The sequence below is a fragment of the Theropithecus gelada genome, chromosome 9 (genome assembly GCF_003255815.1).
Source record: "Theropithecus gelada isolate Dixy chromosome 9, Tgel_1.0, whole genome shotgun sequence".
Classification (NCBI taxonomy): domain Eukaryota; kingdom Metazoa; phylum Chordata; class Mammalia; order Primates; family Cercopithecidae; genus Theropithecus; species Theropithecus gelada.
Window position 1 is genome coordinate 14,054,086 of NC_037677.1, and position 22,627 is coordinate 14,076,712.

At 41.7% G+C, this 22,627-nt stretch overlaps 1 pseudogene; it reads right to left on the reverse strand.

The window, feature by feature from the left end:
* Window positions 1-21,341: 21,341 nt before the first annotated feature.
* LOC112631977 lies at window positions 21,342-22,114 on the reverse strand (annotated as a pseudogene).
* Between the last annotated feature and the right edge of the window lie 513 nt (window positions 22,115-22,627).

Sequence of the window (22,627 nt, forward strand, 5' to 3'; positions counted from 1 at the left end):
GCAGCATTTCAAGTTCCTTTACTTCTCATTTTAGATTAATTGTACCTGCTTTTCTCTTATTTATATCATCTTGCTTTATATTTACTTTTACAGTGTTTGCATTTGTGTGTATGTGTGTTTATAGACTAGATAGTTTGCTTTCCTTCCACAATGGTTCAGAAGGTGGTTCTGCTTTTAATTCTTATGGTGCTGATATGGTTTGGCTATGTCCCCACTCAAATCTCAACTTGAATTGTATCTCCAGAACTCCCACGCATTGGGTAGGTAGAATTCTATGCAGGGGGAGGTAATAGAATCATGGGGGCCAGTCCTTCCCATGCTATTCTCATGATAGGGAATAAGGCTCACGAGATCTGATGGGTTTATCAGGGGTTTCCACTTTTGCTTCTCTCTCATTTTTCTCTTGCTGCCACTATGTAAGAAGTGCCTTGCATCTCCTGCCATGGTTCTGAGGCCTCCCCAGCCATGTGGAACTGTAAGTCCAATTAACTCTCTTTTTATTCCCAGTTTCAGGTATGTCTTTATCAACAACACGAAAACGAACTAATACAGATGGCAACCAAGTTTCCAAGGTCCTAAACATGTATTTAATTATCAACAGCAATGACAAAGCAATTTTTTTTCTCTTTATAGAAGATAAAAAACTTGAAACTTTTGATTCACTCATCATCAATCACAACTTTTATCAATGTCATTTGGGTGTACAAAGGTCATATTTTATGAAATGTAGACCATCTCTTTATAATATCTTTGTATGTAAAACTCTTATCAGGAATTAGCTATAATAGTTCACCTTACAGTCCTTTTCCAAAGCAAGTTCTTAATTTTCTTTTATTTCTCATTGCTCTAGAAAATGTTTTTGACTAGTGCATCTAGAAAGGTTGTGGATATTTCCTGGTTCCTGGAGGTTTTTCATTGAAATTTTTACTGCGATAACTGTAGAGTCGCATGCAGTTTTAAGAAATAATACAGGCTGGGCGCAGTGGCTCATGCCGTAATCCTAGCACTTTGGGAGGCTAAGGCAGGTGGATGACCTGAGGTCAAGAGTTCACCAGCCTGGTCAACACGGCAAAATCCCATCTTTACTAAAAATACAAAAATTAGCTGGACCTGGTGGTGGGTGCCCGTAATCCCAGCTACTCAGGAGGCTGAGGTAGGAGAATCACCTGAATTCAGGAGGCGGCGGTTGCAGTGAGCTGAGATTATGCCACTACACCCCAGCCTGGGCAACAGAGCAAAAACTCTGTCTCAAAAAGAAAAAGAAAAGAAAAGAAAGAAATAATACAGAGTAATCCTGTATTATCTGTTTCCCCCAGTGGCAAGATTTTGCAAAAGTTATACCACAATATCACCACCAGAATATTTATGTTAATAGAATCCACCAGTCTTATCCAAATTTTCTTAGTTTTACTTGTACCCCTGTGTTGGGAAGATGTAAGCACATGCACACTCAATACAATTTTATCACATGTGTAGATTTGTGTAGCCCCCACCACAATCAAAATATTGAAAAGCTCAATCACTGCAAGGATAACTTGTGTCACCTTTTTATAATCACCAAAAGAAAAAGGTATTGTGGTTTTAATTTGCATTTCCCTGATGGCTAATCTCCCTCTACACCCTGTGTGGTAGTTAATTTGATGTGTCAGTTTGACTGGATGGCAGGCTGCTCAGCTGTCTGGTTAAACATTATTTCTGGGTGTGTCTGTGAGGGTGTTTCCAGAAGAGATGAGCATTTGAAGTAGACTAAGTAAAGCTGATTGACCTCCCCAATATAGGTGGACATCATCCAATAGGCTGAGGGCTTGAATAGCACAAAAATGTGGAGAAAGAGTTTTCCCTTGCCCTTTGCCTGAACTGGGATGGGACACTGACCTGTGGTGCTTCTGGTCCTCAGGTCTTTAGACCCAGACTGGAATCTGTGCCATTGGCTCTCAGAAGCTCAGATTTTTAGGCTGGGCCCTATGGCTCATGTCTGTAATCCCAGCACTTTGGGAAGCCAAGATGGGTGGATCACTTGAGGTCAGGAGTTTGAGACCAGCCTGGTCAACATGGTGAAACCCCCATCTCTACAAAAATACAAAAAAAAATTAGCCTGGCATCATGCTGGCACGTGCCCGTAGTCCCAGCTACTCAAAAGGCTGAGGCAGTAGAATTAATTGAACCCGGGAGGCAAAGGTTGCACAGAGCCGAGATGGTGCCACTGCACTCCAGCCTGGATGACAGAGAGACTCCATCTCAAAAAAGAAAACAAAAACAAAAACAAACAAACAAACAAAAAACGAAGAAGGACTTTTTTTTTTTTTTTTTTTTTTTTTGAGATGGAGTGCAGTTGGGTGATCTTGGCTCACTGCAAGCTCCACCTCCCAGTTTTACACTATTCTCCTGCCTCAGCCTCCCAATTAGCTGGGACTACAGGTGCCCGCCACCACACCCGGCTAATTTTTTGTATTCTTAGTAAAGACTGGGTTTCACTGGGTTAGCCAGGACGGTCTCGATCTCCTGATCTCGTGATCCACCCGCCTCAGCCTCCCAAAGTGCTGGGATTACAGGCATGAACTACCACACCCGGCCGAAGCTAGGACTTTTAACCTACGCCAACAGCTTTCTTGGGTTTTCAGCTTGCAGAGAGTAGGGACTAATCAAGTGAGCTATTACCTTATAATAAATTTTTTTCTCTCTCTCTCTTTGGCTCTCTCTCTCTGTGTGTGTGTGTGTGTGTATCTCTCTCTGTCTCTCTATCTCTGTCTCTGTATCTCCGGGGCTCTCTCCTCTCTTTCTCTCTAACATTCTCTCTCTCTCTCTCTCTCTCTCTCTCTGCCCCCCCTTCTTTCTCTCTGTGTGCCTCTCTCAGTCTCTCTATCCCTCTGTCTCTGTATCTCTGGGCTCTCCCCTCTCTTTCTCTCTAGCATTCTCCCACTCTCTCTCTCTCTCGCTCTGTGTGTGTGTGTGTATGTGTGTGTATCTGTGTGTCTGTGTGTTTATTCTGTTTCTTTGGTGAACCCTGACTAATACACTTTGCTCCTAACCCCTGGCATCCACTAATCTCTCCATTTCTTAAATGTATACATTTTTAAAATGTTATACAAATGGAATCTTAGAACCTTTGGAGATTGGCTTTTTTCACTCAGCATAATTCCCTGAAGACTCATCCACATTACTGAGTGCATAAATAATGTGCTTATTTTTATTGCTGATTAATATTCCACCATATGGATATAGCATGATTTGTTTAACGATTCATTTGTTGAAGGACATCAGGGCTTTTTCCAGCTTTGGGCTACTACAAATAATGCTGCTATGAACATTGGTGTACAAGTTTTTATGTGAACATAAGTTTTCATTTCTGGGAGATAAATGCCCAAGAGTGCAATTGCTAGGTCACAGGTAATTATATCTTTAAGATTTTTTTTAAGAAACTGTCAAGCTGTTTTCCAAATGACTGTACCATTTGACATTCCCACCAACAATGTATGAGTGATCCAGTTTTCCCACATCTTTGCCAACATTTGACATTGTCACTATTTTTTATTTTAGCCATTCTAATAAATGTGTAGTGATACATCATTGTGGTTTTAATTTGCATTTCCCTGATGGCTAATAATGTTGGTCATCTTTTTATGGGCTTATTTTTCTGCTGTGTATTGACTTTGGTGAAATATATTTTGCCCATTTTCTAATTGGATTGTCTTGAGTTTTTTTACTATTGAGCTTTGAGAGTTCTCTATGTATTCTAGATACTATTCCTTTGTCAGACCTGTGGTTTGCAAATATCTTCCGTCAGCCCGCGGTTTGTCTTTTTACCCTCTTCACATAGACTTTCACAGAGTAAACATTTTTAATTTTGATGCAGCACAACATCAAATTTCCCTTGTATGGATTGTGCTTTGGTGTGGTATCTATAGGGTCTTTGCCTAGCCCTGAGTTCCAAAGACTGCCTTTGCTGTTCTCTAAAACTCTTAGAGTTTTACCTTTTACATTTAAGTGTGTGATCCATTTTGAGTTAATTTTTGCATAAAGTGTAGGGTTTAGGTCAAGATTTATATTTTGCCTATGATGTCCAATTGCTACTAAACCATGTGTTTGGGCTGTTGAGTTGCTCCATTTTACAGAGAAGTCTTTCTCTGACATCATTCATGATTCACAAGTTGTTTGTATGCACAAGGCATGCATATTTCAGCTACAGCACAGTCTATAGTACCGTAACAAGGTATTATGGGTTCAGACAAGGCAGAAGTCTATTTCTCGTATATGCAAAAGTCCAGAAGAAGCAATCAAGACTTGCTAGGAAACTCAGCAACACAGAGTGACCCAGGGACCCATGGCCCTTTCGTGTTTAGCCCCACCATCTCCTTGGGTACTGATCGCCTAACTGCCTAGGCTCACATCCTCACATTCCAATCTGAGGGAACAAATGAGAGCACCCACCCAAGCAGCTTCATCTTGAAGAGAATGACTTGAAGTTCCACACATCATTTCTCTCCCATTCCACTAGCCTGCACTTAGTCATACGGCCACACCCAAGCCCCAGCAAGCCTGTGAAATGCAATCTTCAGCTGGGAGGCCATTTGCCCAGATAAAAGTTTCTGTCACTAAAAGGAAGAAGGGGAGAATGAATACTGAGAGACAGTTAACAGACTCTGCCCCACCATGTCTCCATATTCCCCTTCAAAGTTCTCTGTAGAGGGTGAAGTATTCTTCTGGTATTTACTGTTTTAATGTTTTCCTATTATTGATGTTAAATGTGTTCTGTTTTACCAGTAAGTCTATCACCCGTACATTGACTGCACCCCTGATAACTGCCCTCTGTAACTAGTATTTTCTCTCTTATATTTTCATCCTTTGACCTTTTTCCTATTTGTTCTCCTAACATTCTTCAAGTTTGCTTTCTATGTCACCGGTTTGATTTTCCTCCATTACCAATCTATTCGCTGCCTCCATTGAATTTCTTGTTTCTTCTCTTTCTCAGAGAAATACAGCTACTTCAAACATTCATTTTTTTAAAACGTATAGGTGGATGCTTATTCCATGTTACTTTCATTTATAGGGAGATACCAATTTCGGAGTACTTGCTCTAGAAAACGCTGATAGTGATATGAACTATCATTTGATGTCAAGCTCCAATAGAAGTCAAGCTTGATGGTGTCTCAAATTCACAAAGCAACTCTTAGTCCAAAGTCGAAGAAAAATATAAAGAAAATTAAGTCACTACAAACTGATTTTGCTGGGGGAAAGGAGGCTTTGTTTTTGTCTCTCTTATTTTCTACTGTAACTTGGAAGGTAGATGCTCTGCTGTGAATCCCAGCAGAATGGCCACCTTACAGAGAATGGTTCAGCAGACTCCCTGCTAGAAGCCTGCCTCATCTCTATATGAAACAGATAGATCCCCAAAGGAAGGCCTCTCTGCCATCCAGGTCTCTGATTTATGTAGCAATCATATTAGAATCAAGCAAGGAGGTCTAATACATAGTTGAGAGCCAGTGCGGTGACACACACCTGTAGTCTCAGCTACTTCGGAAGCTGAGACAGGAGGATCACTTGAGCCCAGGAATTTGAGACCAGCCTGGGCAACATAGCAAGAAGAAATCTCTACCAAAACAAAAATTGTTTTTAATTAGCCAGGCATGGTGGCATGTATAATCCCAGCTACTCAGAAGGCTGATGCAAGAGGATCACTTGGACCCAGGAGGTTGAGGCTGCACTGAGCCACGATCGAGTGAGCCACTGCACTCTAGCCTGGGTGACAGAGCAAGACACTGTCTCTAAATAAATAGATAAATAAATAAATAAATAAATAAATAAATAAATAAATAAAACAAAACAGTTGGGATCTTAAGCCTACTGGTTCACAGAGTTCAAGAAAAGCTGAAGAATTGGACGTCCTGAAGTCCACTCAGCCCATTTCCTTTTACTGCTTGGGCCTGGATGAGGACCCTTGTACCTTTCCACGGCAGGAGTTCTCAGTCAGCCACGGCGGGTGCCCCTCCTCCTCTTACATTTCAGAGAGCCACAGCTCTCTCTGGAGTAGGGTCATTATTGTGTCTGGTTTTTGTTTTGTTTCATTTCGTTTTGTTCTTTGCATTCTAAGCCCATTGGACGATGTTTAGCAGAAATTTCTTTAGGTTTCTGTTACGTGTACATATCAGAGACACTGATAGAGATAAAGAGAGAGAGAGGCTGGGAGGGATGGAGGAAGAGACAGGAGAACTGGTTATTTTAAAAGGTATTCACAAATGGGGGAGTTATACCTATGTTTTTAGGCTGCCCATTTACACAAACGCACTGCCCTGCTACTTAAAATGTTTAAGTGTCCCCAAACTACAGTAAATCAATGGTCACCTACAGTCGAATCAGGAGACGATCTGTTTCCATTGCACTTCCTTCCCAGGCCCCAGGTTTTGCAGACTCCAAAACAGGCAGTACACATTCCCTGGGGGTAGCACATCCTGTATGGCTCACCCATCAGCCAGCAGCGTTGCCGGTTCCGGACTCCAGGCTTGAGGTGGGCGGCAGGCATCCCCTCGGACCCAGGTTGCAAAGAAACTTAGCCGATGTGGTGTGTTTTTCTCCCCTAATGTTAAAACCAGGCTCAAGAATGGTCCAAAATAAGCAATTTGCTGTCATTAGATATTTCCCTTATGCCACAAAAAGAATTCACGCACCAGACCTATACCGTCAGGAATCCCGAGACATCTCACATTCAACCCAAACAGCCGGTTGCTGCCCATAAGGGCCGTTCAGCACCTTCGAGTCACTCATGAATTTCTTTAGTTATTCAGGAATCAAGCCGCTTTGAGAACTTTGGGTCTCTACTATGGCACGGAGCCAAGTATTGCGTTACAAGTGTGAAAATTTATCACAGCAATTAGGCAGGGAAGAGAGGTGTCAGGTTCAGGGTTCCTGGAGCAGCGTTGGGTTACCACACATGGATTACACAGAATATTGTAGTCAGCTTAGTGAAGGCCGGATTGGGACCTCCAATGCCTACATTTTAATTTCCATAGTGGCTTTTAAACCCAAAACTGCTGTTCTCTAAACAACAATGACCAAAATCAATACAGTTTTAATACACATTGGAGTTACCTGGATGTTTTCTCTGTTGCATTTTATTGAAAGGAATCTGACAGTGGTCATTTTCAATCATGCAAAACAGATACTGAGCTCAAAATACAGCAGTCCGAAATGTTTTTAATCCCTTTACAACGCAGACAACACATCTACCTAAGCACATTCTCTTCTTTCACTTCTAGAAAGGCACACGCTGTGGGATCAGGTGCTAAACCATTCAGGAAGGGCAATAGAAGTTCAGCGAAGGAAGAAGTCTCCGGAGCACGGTAATGGAAAAGCTTTAGGAGGAACTCAGGCCTTGAGTGGGACTCTGAGAGATAAGCGGGCTATAGAGAGGTGGCTGGGAAGGACAAGACACAGTGGTTGCAGGAATGGCACGCCTGAAGGCATGGGAATCAATAATTCCATAAACTAGATGGAGGGTGCTGCTCTAGGTTCTATGGGATAAAGAAAGACAATAGTGTCTGTCCTTAAGGAGTATGAAACCTGGTTGGAAAATACACAGAGTGAGTTAAGGATGCGTTCCAGAATGAGAGGTGGCTGTACAAAGCACTTCAACAAGGGGGTTGCCAGGAGCAGAGATGGGATATGAGGATGGCTGAGGGCTGAGAGATCTGCACCAGGGAGCTTAGTGAGAAACAGAGTGGGAGGGAGTCAGGGCTCAGGGACAGGCAGCCACAAAGCCAGACCAGGCTTGAATGTAGCAAGGAAGAAGGAATCTGTGTGCATTCATGATCTAAGAGTCAGTGAAACAGAGGTAGAGCTTGTTTACCATAGAAGAACACCTTAACATTAATGTAATTACTTCAATCCCATTGTTTCATCTGGTACCCACAGCTACAGTGTAAGGAAGGTAGAGTAAATATTAAACCAGTTTAAAGGTAAAGAAGTCAAGTATCAGATTTATCTGTAACACAACTGCTAGGATCCTTGATTTCCAGTCGTATTCTTGAAGGCCAGTGTTCTTTCTACTCTTGCTTATGTCAGTGAGACAGATTTGGATTTACTTAGCTTTTATAAAGGACCTCCTGTCTGTGTGACCTGTTCAACTTATGATTTTTTACGTTTTGATGGATTTATTGGAATATTAAATGTGTTCTCAACTGACAGTGGGTCTATTGGGAAGGAACCACATCATAAGTCAAGGAGCCTTTGCATGATCCCCAGGCTCTGATATGGTTTGGCTGTGTCCCCACCCAAATCTCATCTTGAATTGTAGCTTCCATAATTCCTACATGTTGTGGGAGGGACCCTGTGGGAGGTAACTGAATCATAGGGGGGTTTCCCTTATACCATTCTCATGGTAGTGAATAAGGCTCATGAGATCTGATGGTTTTATAAAGGGTTTCCCTTTTCATTTGGCTCTTACTCTCTCTTGCCTGCTGCCATGTAAGACGTCACTTTCATCTTCAGCCATGATTGTGAGGCCTCCCCAGCCATGTGAAACTGTGAATTCATTAAACCTCTTGTTTTTTATAAATTACCCAGTCTCAGGTATGTCTTTATTAGCAGCTTGAAAATGGGCTAATACAGGCTCCAATAGCACTTAGTAGGTGTCATTCAGAAGTAATGCAATGAGGGACTGGATTAAGTTGATCACAACGAGAAGAATGAAGAGGAAAGGGATAAATGCAAGAGAATAATCACTAAGATATGAAGACTGATTAGTCATTGAGGGTTAGGCACTTTTGCCTTCATGGGCCCCTTCCTCCACAAACAGAAAGAAAGAAAAAAATGAATATTGTGTATATATTTTATTACTACAAAGATGAATATATTAATATTACATATTAGGAAAAAACCTAAATTGTTTAATTTATATTTTAAAAGAAATTAAAACATTTTTATGGGCCCCTAAAACTATCCCCAGCTCTAGGCACTATGCTTACTATGAATAAATCAGTCCTGCAATTGCAAAGATATGGAACCAATCTAAGTGCCCACTGACCAATGACTGGGTAAAGAAAATGTGGCATATATACACCCTGGAATACTACTTATCCATTCAAAGGAATGAAATAATGTCTTTTGCAACAACTTGGATACAGCTAGAGGCTATTATTCTAAGTGAAGTAACTCAGGAATAGAAAACCAAATGCTATATGTTCTCAGGGTTGGGGGGGGGGGGGTGAGGGATGAAAGACTACATGTTAGGTAAAGTGTACACTGCTTGAGTGACAGGTGCACTAAAATCTCAAAATTCACCACAATAGAATTCATCCATGTAACCAAAAACCACATGTATCCCAAAAACTTTTGAAATAAAAATAAATAAATAAATATAGGGAAGATTAGAGTTTTGAATGACTGCAAATTTCTAACAAGAGAACCTGGAAGAATGGTAACACCTCCAAAAGAATTGAAGAAGTAAAGAAGTGCCAGACTATTCAGGAAGTGCTACAGAAGTTCAGCAAAGGAAGATGTCCCAGGGGCACAGTAGCGGAAAAGAAGATAGATTAATTTGAAGATGAAGTTAATAATTTTGATGTTGGACTTATGGAACTTGAAGTGACTAAAGAAATCCAGATGAAGAGGGCCAGTAAGTAATTTGAAATACAGCCTCTAGGTTAGGCATGTTTGGAAGTCAATAGTGTAAAGTGAAACCATGAACGTGAATGATTTCCCCAACCAAGTGGATTACAGCAGGAGGCCCTGGAAAGTAAGACCCAGGCTTATGAGATGCCCCATGGCTAAAGAGATGGAAGAGGAAAAGGAAGCAGCGGCATCTGGAGAAATGGAGTTCCCTGTGTCCGGAGGGGTTGGTGGTGGTGTGACTGGGACTGTGGCTAGACTTTGTTCGCAAAATGGAATTATTATTATTTGTTGTTGTTGTTGTTGTTGTTGTTATGGAGTCTCACTCTGTCACCCAGGCTGGAGTGCAGTGGCACTATATTGGCTCACTGCAACCTCCCCCTCCCAGGCTCAAGAAAGTCTCCTGCCTTAGTCTCCTGAGTAGCTGGGATTACAGGCACCCGCCACCATACCCAGCTAATTTTTTTGTTTTAATTTTTGGTAGAGATGGGGTTTCACCATGTTGGCCAGGCTGGTCTCAAACTCCCGACCTCAAGTGATCCGACCACCTCAGCCTCCCAAAGTGCTGGGATCACAGGCATGAGCCACCATGCCTAGCCTCAAAATGGAATTCTAATCAGAAGTGGCATAATCATGAAATTGAAATGGAGACAGCAGCCATATCTCATTCACCCTTTCTTCCTGTGTCCTTACTGTCCCTAAATACCTAAACACACACACACACACCTCCAACCAAAAACGTTTGCTGAATGAAGATACACAGACTGGAGATTGAAGGAAACAATCTGGTTACTCAGCAACCCGAGGCAAGCAGAGCAAACTTGGCAAAGCAAAAATTACAAAAGCACATTTATGGTTAAGGCGTGAGCAGATGAAAAAATGTGAAGTGATTTCTTTCACTTTGAGAAAAATGTCTCTTGTTGGGTAAACTACTAGTTCCACTGTGTGCCATCCAAATCATAATCATCATCGTTGCTGGTTTGGTTGAGGTGGGTATACATAATGGTAGTCATACTTAGAATTTGTTGTGAGGAGCTTGTTTTCTGTACTAACATTTCCTTACAGAAAATGACCACTGATGAAGATTGCAACACATTTCTCCTGAGACTATAGATGCTAGGTGTTTTGGTACAATTGCAGTAACCCACTCAGAAACAGATGGATTTGTGAATGATTGATGGGTGAACAGGGAGGTGGCTGTTTAAGGTCAGTCATCTGAATCATGTCCTGAGAGAGTTCCCATGGAGTTACATAGGATGAAAATCTGGGCCAGTATTCACATGCCTGATTATTGAAGTAAGAACAGCTGCATTTATTTCAACATTCTCAGCCTCACACATACATACATGCCAGTGAAGCTCAGAGGTTAAATTGTAAGAAGAAAAACATAAGTAAGATAATAAGACAATAGAACTGAAAAAATATCCTGGAAAATTAAGCCCATGCTTCAGCTAAGCTTGAATATAAATCTAAATGAATTACTCAAATCTAAATAAATTATAAATAAGTCTAAATAAATTATAGCACAGAGGAAAAGAAGGAAAAATGCAAGAGATTATGAGACATGGAGGAAAAAACACAAAATCCTAACGCACATCTAATTAGAATTTTAGCAAGAAAGAGTAAATGTGACGAGCACAAAAAATATTTAAGGAGATAATAGCTAAAATTTTTCCAGAATCAGTTAAAGCCATAAATCTACAAATAAAAGAAACTGAAAATATAATAAGTATAATAAGCAAATAAACACAAAACAAACAATATTTATAGTGAAACTGAGGAACAGTTTTAAGAGAGAGGGAGAAAAGATCTTAAAGGCACCCAAACAGAAAACATAAATCACCACCGTCAACAACAAATCAATTAGACAGCAGACTTCGCTGTGGCAATAATAGAAGACAAACGGGTGGAATATCTTCAAAAAGGTGAGATATTTTCCATTAATACAGAATGATGTATTGCGCAAACCTATCCTTCAAGAACAAAATAATAACTACAACATCTTCAGATTTTAAAAAACTCGAAAAACTGCTAATAGAACAACTTTCAGAAGAAGAAAAGTGATTCCAAAAGGAAAGTCTAGAATATAAGAAAGGGTAAGCACAATAGCAAAGATATGCAATCAACCTAAATAGCCATCAATGGTAGGCTGGATAGAGAAAATGTGGTACATATACACCATGCAATACTATGCAGCTATAAAAAAAGAATGAGATCACATTCTTTGCAGCAACATGGATGAAGCTGGAGGCCATTATACTTGGCAAACTAATACAGCAACAGTAAACCAAGTACTGCATGTTTTCACTTATAAGTGAGAGATAAATAATGAGTATAGATGGACATATTGATGGAAACAACAGACATGAGGGCCTACAGGAGGTGGAAGGTGGAAGGAGGGAGAGGATCAGGAAAAATAGCTAATGGATATAAGGTTTAATACTTGGATGATGAAATAATCTGTACAACAGACTCCCATGATGTGAGTTTACCTACATAATGAACCTGCACATGTACCTCTGAACTTAAAAGTTAAAAATAAAATAAGAAAGCCGGGCGCGGTGGCTCAAGCCTGTAATCCCAGCACTTTGGGAGGCCGAGACGGGCGGATCACTAGGTCAGGAGATCGAGACCATCCTGGCTAACCCGGTGAAACCCCGTCTCTACTAAAATATACAAAAAACTGGCCAGGCGAGGTGGCGGGCGCCTGTAGTCCCAGCTACTCGGGAGGCTGAGGCAGGAGAATGGCGTAAACCCGGGAGGCGGAGCTTGCAGTGAGCAGAGATCCGGCCACTGCACTCCAGCCTGGGCGACAGAGCGAGACTCCGTCTCAAAAAATAAATAAATAAATAAATAAATAAATAAATAAATAAATAAATAATAAAATAAGAAGTGGTGAGCAAAGAAACTGGAAAATGTGGAGAAAACTACACACAAGAAATACAAACAATCAAACATAATATTGATAAGATCTCATTTGTGAGGATTGCAAAATAGAAGTTGAATCTAAAAGACAGCAACAATAGCAGATAGGTGTGAAGGTTGATGGGATCTCAGTTATAAGCTCTTGTATTTTTCTCGAAGAGCATGACAGGTATTTTTTTTCTACATTTAATATGTATAACTTCAAAGGAAACCAACAAAGAATAGAAATAAAATTGAATCTCCCTATAGTCTGAGATGAAATAGTTGTGAGGAATAAAAAAGACAGCAAGAAATAAGGGGGTGAAGCATAGTGAATTCAGGACAAGCCACGATTAAATAAAATAGTAGGTGTAAATGCAAAGGTGTACAAAACTCACCAGCCAAGAGACATGGGATGACGACAGTCTCTTAGAACAGACGAAACCCAATCATGGGAAATAAAGAAAGCAAGATCCAGAGAGCGAATAAGCTGTTATGGGAAATTAAAAGGTACGTCTCTAACGTAGATGCTACAACTGTGCAGAGGAGAGAGCCAAGAGGGCAGTGACACAGTGATGCAGCAATGCAGACAGGACACAGTTGGAAGCCCCAGTCTCAGCCCTGTATGATCGTGGGCAAATATTTAACCTGAACTTCATTCTCTAAAGCAATAGAGTTGAGATAATAATAGCACCTACTTCTTGGAGTTATCTTAAGCATCCTATGAGATGTTATAGGTAAGCACTTAGTACGGTGCCTGGCACTAGGATGGACACAGAGAAACTATTGTTAGTGTGGCCTGGGGGAAGGGGGATTGGTCTTATATTGTGGAAACCTTTGGATCTGAGGAGGTAATAGATAATAGTAGAATTAGGGGAGGTAAAACAGTAAGAAGGACAGAAAACAGAAAACCACGAGCAAAGCTTGAGACAAACTGTGGAGATGAGATACGACTGGCCCAGGGCAGCACACAGGTGGGCGGGCTGGGGAACAAGGCCTGTTTCCTTCGCGTCCCATTTCCTCTTCACCTCCATTGTCCTCCAGGATGTCTTGCTAGGAGTCAACGATTACCCTGAGAAAACATCTGCATCTGAAAACAGCTGGACGTGGATTCATCTCACCAAAAGTGTTTTTTCAGAGTTCGAACATGAATGCAATGTGTCACCAGCAATGTCATGAGAACTCCAGAGACAAAAATGTGGTCTGTGCAATGAGAAGACCCCATTCAAGAAAGCTTCTGTGTCAGATGCTGTCAAAACATTGCAAGATCCAGAGAGGCAGAGCCCATTGCCAGAGCAGATGCCTAAACTCACATTGCTGCTAGCTTCACAAGACACACACACACACACACACACACACGCAAAAGCACAAACACACACGCATGCACAGACAGGTAGAGTGCATGTATATGTATGCACAAACATGCACACATACACACATGCACACACTACAAATACATACATACACATGTCATACACACACACTACACATGGACAGACACATCTATTAGCAAAATAAATTATTTGAGCATAGCAATTAACAACAACCAAATATCCTTATACTTAGCTTCATTTTAATTCTATATTTATATTCTTTGCACGCTTCCCAATTTTTCAGTCATGAAAACAAGCCCTATCAATGTTAAATTTATTTTAGGAATAATTAAATATATTCTTAAGGGCTTACATTATTCAAATAGTATTCTATGCTTCAATCTGTCCTGAGTAATGAATTCATTTATGTGCCTTGAGAATACAGTGATTGTAATTTAATAACTATAAAATTCTCTCTCTCTAAGCAGACAGAGAAATGCTCTATTACATTATTATATTAAGCTCATGGTCAAATTATAGCTATATAATAAAAAACATATTTCTGCGTAGGCCATTGAATACTGTTAAATTTGAATAGGAAATTTTTGGCACAAAAACACCAACACTTGTAGAACACAGCACAATAGCTTTCTGAATTATTTGCTTATCTTTATGCCAATATACAGCAATTCCCGGTCCGTTCCAGTATTTTCCCATTCAGTTATAAGTCTAAAATTCTTGAACTTTTCACCAGTTCCCCTGGTAGCATAGTAGAAAGCAAAGCAATATATAGATTTTGCTATAATTTACTCCGGATTTTGTAGGTGAAAACTTACTCAAAAATTCGCATGTGCGTGTTGGGTGTGTGTGTATAATTTCAACATGTGCGGGGGTGGGTGTGTTTAGTGTGTATGTTTTGGTATGTGTGTCTATTGCTCTGTGTGTTTTGAGGGGAGTTGGTGTGTGTGTGTTGGTGTGTGTATTGTGTGTGGGGTTGTGTTGGAGGGGTGTGTGTTTGGTGCGTGCACAGGTACATGTGTATGTTGGTGAATATATGTGTTTGGGTATGTGTGCATTGGTCTGTGTGTTGGAGGTGAGTTGGTATGTGTGTTGATACATATGTATGCATGTGCATGTGTGTGTGCATGTGTATGTGTGTTGGCGTGTACATGTATGTGTTGGAGGGTGTTGGTGTGTGTGTGCTGAGATGTGCATATTGGGGTGTATGTGTGTTGACATGTTTGTGTTGGGTGTGTGTGTGTGCAAATGTGATGGGAAATGGATAATCCACCAGGTGCTAGCTCAAGAAAGTATATACTTATATATATATTTTAGCTTATATATATACTTATACTTAGCTTATAGTCTTATAGCTTAAGTCTTGGCAACTTGCATTTAGGTTTCCACATTAATAATGTAATTTACAAAGTGTGTATGAGATTACATCTTTTACAAAAGCTTTTCTAAGAAAGGTTTTGTTTCTAAGAAAGGTATTGTTTCAATACATTTTAAATGCTACACAAAAACAAAAATGGCTCCACAAAATCAGAATGAAGTCCAAGAGGTTAATGTAAATCATCATATTTTGAGGGTAAAAAAAAAAAAAGCCTTTCAGGAAAGCCCCCTTTTATGCTGGGCAAGCCCCAGGGAGTGACCCTGTTCACACACTGAACAGGGACCAATGCCCTCGCTGGAAAGTGAGCATGAAGCTGGGAAGGAACAGTCACAGATGAGATGCAAGAGCTGGAAAATGGGCCCGGAGCTCTAACTGGCTGTGGTTGATTGACTATCAAAGACATCATGTCTAATTTTTGCCTCCCTGTTTTAAAAGGGAAGATACAAAGGAAGATATGGAGAAAGCAAACTAATCTGACCACAGATGCAGAAAACAGGCCCTAAGGAAAGAAAACACACAACTGTTAGATGGAGGAATAAGTTCTAGTGTTTGATAATACAGTAGGCAAATTGTAGTTAGCAATAATTTATTACATATTTCAAAAGAGCTAGTAGAGGAGTTTGGAATGTTCCCACCACAAAGATTAGATAAATGTTAAGTGATGCACATCCCTACTACCCCGATTCGATCATTACACATCGTACACAGGCATCAGAATATCACATGTACCCTGTGAGTATGCACAACAATGATATACCAATTAAAACAAGAAAAGAAGGAAGAAAATGCAGGTGGTATTGCTTCACCTGGATGTAGAAAGCAGGAGATCTCATTTCTCCTAAAGTCTACAGAAGGCAGTGATGCTGTGAGCCTGCCTTATAGTGGGGGAGAGATTGAGAGGACAGACACAGATTTTCACACTGATGGAGGTATTGTCTAGGGGTTCAATGTGGAAGGGGCAGGGACATCCTGTTAGAGAGCTTCCAACTGGGTCAGGATCCCCACAGAAAGCCTTAAACTCAGGTGTTAGTTTTCTGATAAGAACGGGTTTACATGAAGTACTATGCAGCCATGAAAAACAATGAAATCATGCCCTTTGCAGAAACACGAATAAAGCTGAAGGCCATTATCCTAAATGAACTAACTAGAAACAGAAAATCAAATACTTCGTGTTCTCACTGATAGGTGGGGGCTAAGCAATGGGTACACATGGACATAAAAGATGGAAATAATAGGCCAGGAGCAGTGGCTCATGCCTGTAATCCCAGCACTTTGGGAGGCTGAGGAAGAAGGATGGTTTGAGCCCAGGAGTTAGAGACCAGCCTGGACAAAATAGTGAGAGCTCACCTCTACAAAAAAAAAAAACTTTAAAATTAGCCAGGCAGGGTGGTGCACATCTCTGTTTCCAGCTACTCAGGAGACTGAGGCAGGAGGATCACTTGAGCCCAGGAGATCAAGGCTGCAGTGAGCTATGATCATGCCACTGAACTCCAGCCTGGGTAGCAGAGCAAGACCCTATCTTGAAAACAAAAAAAAGAAGTAAAGATGTAAATAATAGACACTGGGGACTCTAGAAGGGGGAAGGTTGAAAAAATACCTATTGGGTGCAATGTTCACTGCTTGGGTAATGGATATAGTTGAAGCCCAGTCCTCACCAGTATGCAATATACCCACGTAACAGACATGCATGTGCACCCCCTAAATCTAAAATAAAATACAGAATGGGTTAAGTGAGGCATCAAGACGTAGTGCTGCAGAAGTTAGCGCTACACTGATCTACAGCAAGCAATGGCCTGGGGGCTCTAAGGTTATAGAGACAGATGGCTGGGACTGCATCTCAGCTCTGCTGCTCACTAACTGAGGAAATTCAGACAAGGGGCTTCCCCGCTCTGTGTCTCCATTCCCTTATCTGTAATATGAGGATAAGGATCACTCATACCTCCTGGGATGGCTGTGAAAATAAACGAGTCCATGTCTAGAAAACACTCACCCAGGACATGGCACCTGGTGGGGCTGCAGTCAGGTAGGGTATGATTTCACTCTACAGTCAACCGCAGATGGGTGGCAAAATACCAAACTAAGATTCAGGGGATTTCCAGGAACATTCTATATAGTTGATTAGCTGACGATGCAAGTGATGAATAAGAACAATTCTCCATCAGTAGTGGTGGCATGAGGTGAGCCCTGCGTTGGAAGTCAGAAGAGCTGCGTTCAGGTTCTGGGGCCATTTCATGTCATGGAGGCAGTGAGCAAGGCACTCCATCTCTCTGGGCGTGGGTTTCCTCATCTCTGCTCTATTTATCTCGGGGTTGTTGTGAGAATCAAATAAAAATCTGCCTTCATCATCCACCTGGTGCCAATTACCGCACCACGGCCTGGGGCTGCTCCGGAGGGGGCAGGCAGTGGGGAGGATCAGCAGAGGCCCGTGGGTACAGGGCAGAGTCGGAAGTCAGCGCCAGGTGGTACAGTGACAAAGGAAGCTGCAAGGAACTGTGCAAACGTCAGCTGCTGATGTGCATGTCGCCATTTCTAGGGCATGACTGCAAGGTAATCGGCAAGGAGGAAACTTTGAAAAGTGCTTTCAGGTTCAAAGTAGGATCTGTCTAAGGTAAACAGGCTGAATGTTTAGCAGACGTGCTCAAATTCACCTGCGAAACCAACAAGACCAGAAAGACTTCCTCGGGGATACACAGATGTGGATTAATGGAGGCACTGGGACTCTTATAGCCCCTGGTAAATTTAAGACTTAATACTGATGGTACAGATGCGGCTCGGATGAGTGAGGAACACCAGGGCTCTTGTATTGCACGAATTAGATAAAACGACATGGAAACACGTGGAGTTATTTTAAGGCGAGGAGAGTTTAATAGGCAGGAAAGAGGGGAGATGAAAGAAAGAAGCAGCTCCCCTATACAAGACAGAGGGAGAGGGGCTCCAAAGCCGACAGAGAAGACGCCGCGTGAGGAAGGGGGGGATACCAGCCAGTTATATGAGGAGGCTGGAGGAGGCGGAGTCTGATTTGCATAGGGCTCAGGGGATTGCTTTGACCTGGCATGTCATTCACTTAGCCCGTGAAAAAAACTGGCCCTCCCGCACTAGCCTTTTAATATGCAAATACAGGGCGCCATGATGTTCTACACACGTGGGGTTATGTGGGGACGGCCATGCTGCCAGGCACATGTAGGGGCAAGGGCAAGAGGACAACGGTGGGAAATCGCCATGTTGGGTGGACCCAGTTTCTAATGGCTGGTATTTGCATGTTAAAGGTTGCGGGCCTGGCTCTAAGAGCCAAAGCTTTCCTGCTAGACAAGAAACTTGTCTGGAGCGGCTTTAAAAGAGATGAAAATTTTCCAAGGAGGCTTTTTCCTCTCTATCTGACTGAAATTATTTCTTAATAACTCCTGTAACAGTATGGATTTCTCCGCTAGCAAACCTGATATTTTTCTTCTAACTTTCTTTCGGTGCAGCTTCAGTTATTCCTTCCAGTTTTGTCCTCACCCTCCACATGACTGGCTAACCGGGTGACACTGGATGAATAATAGTTCACTCTCACTCAATGCCTCGTGTTTGACATATATGAACTAGAGGTGGCTCATGCCTGTCCCAAACATATATAGTATGTATTTGACATCCTTGAGACAGCAAAATGTTTCTCCCTAGGAAGAAAATTCATGTAGCATTAAGAAAGAAACTTTACAGTGTCCTGGAAAATTTATCACCTTAAACAGTGAGACCCACCAGATGGAGCAAATAGAATCATTCCCTGGAGGCTTTCAGAAGCAAAGGAAATTACTATCCTTGAGAAACGCCCTTGTCGCTGCTATAATATTTATTTCAGTCTTGCTCAAAAAGTATTTAGGTCATTTGCTGCAATCAATAGAATTCTCCATTAGTGTGAGGAAAGTTGCATTCTAAGATTCAGGGAAATCTAAAATACCCTCTAGGAATATTAAGAAGCTCACACAGGTCTACTGGAAACTTATTTACTGTGACAGCGTATAAATGTTTTAAAACACTTGGTTGCCAAATATCAGTCCGCATTATGGACAACTTAAAAAAAGAAAGTCAACCCAGCTAGGTTCCACCAGTTTCTATGCTCTGACCTGGGGAGAATGGAAAGCTTGGGGGAAGTGGAATCAGATCATTCTAGCTCAAAAGAAAGCCTTCTTGCTTCTGGTGACTGGCTGCCTTCCCAATTATTAATGAAGAAAGACTCCTTTTTTCCATTTCCTAATGATGTCCACAGTTGAAGTGCAAACTGACTATAGCTGAGTATTTAAGTGGACTATTTCAAGGACATTTATCGTAAGTGGATACAGAGACCACGCTCCTGTTTCAGCTTCAAGTTTTAAATGTCAAACACCTGGAGACATAATTACTCAACCTTAAAATCATTCTATGAGTTCATTGCTCTGGTTTAGGGAAAGTCAAACTAGTAAGTTACGTTCAAGACACCATTAGGCTGGGGACGGAGGGATTGAGGGCTGTTGGAGGGCAAGGGAGGAGGAGTCCACACTAAGTCTTTATAAGTCTTTAACCAGAGAGCCCGCTTGCCCCATTACACATGGTGAATGTATAATGCCCCGTTAGTATATATCTCAGATGGGAAGAATGAAGGATTTCGTATGTATTCAAGGAATCAGAGGTACAAGCAAATTTACTGACAGTAACATCATATATAATTTGGCCATGAAAAATTTTCTAGTGGGACAGGGATTTAAATATTAAGACAGCAGCTTCTGGCCAGGTGCAGTGGCTCACACTTGTAATCCCAGCACTTTGGGAAGCCAAGGCAGGAGTATCACCTCAGGTCAGGAGTCAAGGCCAGCCTGGCCAACGTGGTGAAACCTGCCTCTACTAAAAATACAAAAATTAGCAGGCCGTGGTGGCACATGCCTGTAATCCTAGTTACTCAGGAGGCTGAGGCAGGAGAATCGCTTGAACCCGGGAGTTGGAGGTTTCAGTGACCCGAGATCGCGCCACTGCACTCCAGCCTGGGTGACAGAGCAAAACTCCATCCAAAAAAAAAAAAAAAAAGGCCGGGCCCGGTGGCTCACGCCTGTAATCCCAGCACTTTGGGAGGCCGAGGTGGGTGGATCACGAGGTCAGGAGATCGAGACCACCCTGGCTAACCCGGTGAAACCCCGTCTCTACTAAAAAATACAAAAAATTAGCCAGGCGTGGTGGCTGGCACCTGTAGTCCCAGCTACTCAGGAGGCTGAGGCAGGAGAATGGCGTGAACCTGGGAGGCAGAGCTTGCAGTAAGCCGAGATCGCGCCACTGCAATCCAGCCTGGGCAACAGAGCGAGACTCCGTCTCAAAAAAAAGAAAAAAGAAAAAAAAAAGCAGCTTCTCCGATTCAAATGTAAGTCAACTAGTATTTCTAACCTCTTAGACATAATTGCTTAGACCAAAAGGACCATTCACTGGCATCCACAGATATCCAGAACAGAACAGACATCTGTCCTTTATTTCAAATGCACATGAAAGGTAAGTAAATTCTCATAGTTTATTTGCCCTCTGTGCCTAATTTCCATCTATTGTTCATCCACCGTGTTCTTTTAGTCAAAGTCTGAATACAAGTAAAAAAGCAAAATAACGTGCAAATTAAGGATGGTCCAGTCAATTCCACATACTTTCAGAAACCCCTGATTTAAAGATGTTTCAGGGCCAGGCACGGTAATCCCAGCACTTTGGGAGGCCAAGGCGAGCAGATCACCTGAGGTCAGGAGATCAAGACCAACCTGGACAACATGGTGAAACCCCCATCTCTACTAAAAATACAAAAATTAGTTGGGCTTGGTGGTGGTTGCCTGTAATCCCAGCTACTCGGGAGGCTGAGGCAGGAGAATCATTTGAATCCGGGAGGTGGAGGTTGCAGTGAATGGAGATTGCGCCACTGCACTCCAGCCTGGGTGACAGAGCCAGACTCCATTTCAAAAAGAAAAAAAAAAAAAAAAAAAAAAAAAAACAGAAAAAGTTTCAGAATTCCAAAGGGCAGGACTGACATACTCCTTAATATACTCTTAACTTACCAAATTTCCTAGTATCTTTTTTTTTTTTTTCAGTTTGAGAGCCCGTACTGTTTCTTAACTGACCAGATTAGAAAAATAATCATGGTAGACACCTTAGTTCATTCTTCTAATAAGACTGTTAATCTGGTCCTCCCTGTTGCCAGCATCTCCACCTTCTACAAAATGGGTGGTCTTTTTCTTCTTTCTACCTCCTGGAGAAGATAATTTGAAGGGCCACAGGAAGTCACTTGCTTCTTTGAAGGACTTTTGACAGTATAGATCTCATGAATCAGATCCTCCATGCAAATGATGCCATATTTATTAAGAGACACAGCAATCAACGTGTTACCTGTCAAAGCAATTCCCTTACTGATTTTGCCATAACCACGCTTGTAGATCACTTCATTTACTAATTTGGGTACTCCCATGCAATATATGGTTCTACAATTTGGGTACTCCCATGCAATATATGGTTCCACAATCCTCAGCATGTTCATTGAAGCCTTGTTGAGCTTCACAAAGGTTCCATTGAAGATTTGACGAAGGCAAAGAAGCTGCAACACCTTTCAGACCTTTGGGCTCACACCATTGATATCTCTGATCCTGACAACAAATGCCAATTTGGGTTCTGCAGGTACATAGACGTTGCCAGCTTTTCTTGCCAACCTCGCCATTCGAATTTCAGTTCTGTCCATCTGCTGACACTCCTTGTGATAGTGCTTTGCTTTTTCATAGACCTTAAGCTTCCTCCTTGCCTTTCGAAGCATCTTTTGGGCAGACTTCTTTCTCAGGCGCTTGATCTTCGGCTCTGCGAAATTCCTTCACTTTTTCTTAAGGGTTTCTGGCATAGCAGGAACCTTCTTTTTCTTCTCTTCAACACCCTCCATGGTTCTAGCTGGAAAAGAGGACCCTAGTATCTTAATGTTCATGAAATACAATATTCTGCTTCTACTGGGCACATGCAAGGGATTCCTGCTGTACTTGTGCAAAAATCCTAGCTAAAAAACAACCTCTTGACTGCCCCCAGCAATTCACAGCAGCCAGAAACTATCCTCTCCCCCTAGATGGCTACAAACACTATCTTGTCATGCCTTGGCACATGACATGAAACTGACAAGGGTGGCTAAACAAAGAAGGAGAAAAAAGTCCAAATCTGAAGCTAGGTCACAAGGAAATGGTAAGTGAAAAGTCAAACTGAAAGCATTCCTAAGCCATGATTTTGCCTCAGACCATGAAAATCCTGAATACTGGTATATTATTGTATGTATTCAAAATACTTATATTTCCTATTGCTTATACACTCGTGCACACACAACTAACCAAATATACTTTCTTTTCTGGAACAGCCAGTGGAAGCCCAGCTTGTGATTATTCCAAGGATAAAAGAAGAGAACTTTGTG